This window comes from Rutidosis leptorrhynchoides, chromosome 5, assembly GCF_046630445.1.
Source record: "Rutidosis leptorrhynchoides isolate AG116_Rl617_1_P2 chromosome 5, CSIRO_AGI_Rlap_v1, whole genome shotgun sequence".
In the NCBI taxonomy this organism is placed as follows: Eukaryota; Viridiplantae; Streptophyta; class Magnoliopsida; order Asterales; family Asteraceae; genus Rutidosis; species Rutidosis leptorrhynchoides.
Genome location: NC_092337.1, coordinates 204907856 through 204911052, shown reverse-complemented (window position 1 = coordinate 204911052; position 3197 = coordinate 204907856).

Genomic DNA, 3197 nt, shown 5'->3' with positions numbered 1-3197 from the left:
TTGTCTAGACGCATAAGCAATCACCTTCGTTCGTTGCATTAATACACAACCGAGACCTTGCTTTGATGCGTCACAATAAATCACAAAATCATCATTTCCTTCAGGCAATGACAATATAGGTGCCGTAGTTAGCTTTTTCTTCAATAACTGAAACGCTTTCTCTTGTTCATCATTCCATTCAAATTTCTTCCCTTTATGCGTTAATGCAGTCAAGGGTTTTGCTATTCTGGAAAAGTCTTGGATGAACCTTCTGTAGTAACCAGCTAGTCCTAAAAACTGGCGTATGTGTTTCGGAGTTTTCGGGGTTTCCCACTTTTCAACAGTTTCTATCTTTGCCGGATCCACCTTAATACCTTCTTTGTTCACTATGTGACCGAGGAATTGAACTTCTTCCAACCAAAATGCACACTTTGAAAACTTAGCGTACAATTCTTCCTTCCTCAATACTTCTAACACCTTTCTCAAATGTTCATCGTGTTCTTGGTCATTCTTTGAGTAAATAAGTATGTCATCAATGAAAACAATGACAAACTTGTCAAGGTATGGTCCACACACTCGGTTCATAAGGTCCATGAACACAGCTGGTGCATTAGTTAAACCAAACGGCATGACCATAAACTCGTAATGACCGTAACGTGTTCTGAAAGCAGTCTTTGGAATATCATCTTCTTTCACCCGCATTTGATGATACCCGGAACGTAAGTCAATCTTTGAATAAACAGACGAGCCTTGTAGTTGATCAAATAAGTTATCGATTCTCGGTAGTGGGTAGCGGTTCTTGATGGTAAGTTTGTTCAACTCTCGGTAGTCGATACACAACCTGAATGTACCATCTTTCTTCTTGACAAACAAAACAGGAGCTCCCCACGGTGAAGTGCTTGGTCGAATGAAACCACGCTCTAAAAGTTCTTGTAATTGGCTCTGCAGTTCTTTCATCTCGCTGGGTGCGAGTCTGTAAGGAGCACGAGCTATTGGTGCAGCTCCTGGTACAAGATCTATTTGAAATTCAATGGATCGATGTGGGGGTAATCCCGGTAATTCTTTCGGAAATACATTGGGAAATTCTTTTGCAATGGGAACATCATTGATGCTCTTTTCTTCAGTTTGTACTTTCTCGACGTGTGCTAGAACAGCATAGCAACCTTTTCTTATTAGTTTTTGTGCCTTCAAATTACTAATAAGATGTAGCTTCGTGTTGCCCTTTTCTCCGTACACCATTAAGGGTTTTCCTTTTTCTCGTATAATGCGAATTGCATTTTTGTAACAAACGATCTCCGCTTTCACTTCTTTCAACCAGTCCATACCGATTATCACATCAAAACTCCCTAACTCTACTGGTATCAAATCAATCTTAAATGTTTCGCTAACCAGTTTAATTTCTCGATTCCGACATATATTATCTGCTGAAATTAATTTACCATTTGCTAATTCGAGTAAAAATTTACTATCCAAAGGCGTCAATGGACAACTTAATTTAGCACAAAAATCTCTACTCATATAGCTTCTATCCGCACCCGAATCAAATAAAACGTAAGCAGATTTATTGTCAATAAGAAACGTACCCGTAACAAGCTCCGGGTCTTCCTGTGCCTCTGCCGCATTAATATTGAAAACTCTTCCACGGCCTTGTCCATTCGTGTTCTCCTGGTTCGGGCAATTTCTAATAATGTGGCCTGGTTTTCCACATTTATAACAAACTACATTGGCATAACTTGCTCCGACACTACTTGCTCCGCCATTACTCGTTCCGACACCATTTGTTCCTTTCGTTCTATTAACCCCTGGTCCGTAGACCTCACACTTCGCCGCGCTATGACCATTTCTTTTACACTTGTTGCAAAATTTGGTGCAGAACCCCGAGTGATTCTTTTCACACCTTTGGCATAGCTGCTTCTGATTGTTGTTGTTGTTGCGGTTATTATTATTGTTGGGATGATTGTTGTAGTTGCTGTTGTTGTTGTTGTTGTTGTAGTTGGGCCGTTTGTTGTAGTTGCGATTGATGTTGCGATTGTTGGGATAATTGTTGCAATTATTGTTGTAATTGCTGTTGTTGTTGTATTGGTGATTCTTATCACCGTTTTCCTCCCACTTTCTTTTGACTTGCTTCACATTGGCCTCTTCAGCAGTCTGTTCTTTAATTCTTTCTTCAATTTGGTTCACGAGTTTGTGAGCCATTCTACATGCCTGTTGTATGGAGGCGGGCTCGTGTGAACTTATATCTTCTTGGATTCTTTCCGGTAATCCTTTCACAAACGCGTCGATCTTCTCTTCCTCATCTTCGAATGCTCCCGGACACAATAGGCACAATTCTGTGAATCGTCTTTCGTACGTGGTAATATCAAATCCTTGGGTTCGTAACCCTCTAAGTTCCGTCTTGAGCTTATTGACCTCGGTTCTGGGACGGTACTTCTCGTTCATCAAGTGCTTGAATGCTGACCACGGTAGTGCGTACGCATCGTCTTGTCCCACTTGCTCTAGATAGGTATTCCACCATGTTAACGCAGGACCTGTGAAGGTATGCGTAGCGTACTTTACTTTGTCCTCTTCAGTACACTTACTTATGGCAAACACCGATTCGACCTTCTCGGTCCACCGTTTCAATCCGATCGGTCCTTCGGTTCCATCAAATTCCAAAGGTTTTGCAGGCAGTGAATTCTTTGTAGGTGCATCCTACACGATTTCCTGTACTGCTAGATCCAAGGTTATTGTTGGTATGTAGCGCAGCCTGTACTGCGGCTATGTTTGAAGCTAGAAAAGTACGGAATTCCTCTTCATTCATATTCACGGTGTGTCGAGTAGTCGGTGCCATTTCCTTCAAAATAGTTAAATGGAACAAGTTAATCATACAGAATATTAAGAGTAGTTAATAGTATTTCGTAGCATAATATGAACTCATTTATAAAAGCTTTTTCTTCATATTAGCGTTTTATAAGTTTAAATTCGGGTAGCACCTACCCGTTAAGTTCATACTTAGTAGCTAATATACAATTCAACTACTACAATTCTATATGAAAAACTGATTATAATAATATTTCGCGTTCAAACTTTTATACAATATTTTACAAACTTACAATACCGCTTATTTTACATAAAGCATGAAATATATCACATAATAACTTTGATACAAGATAGTTGTGAAGACAATTCTAGCTAGTTCACAAGTCGTTCAGCAAAGGCAATAAAGACACGTAATTCAT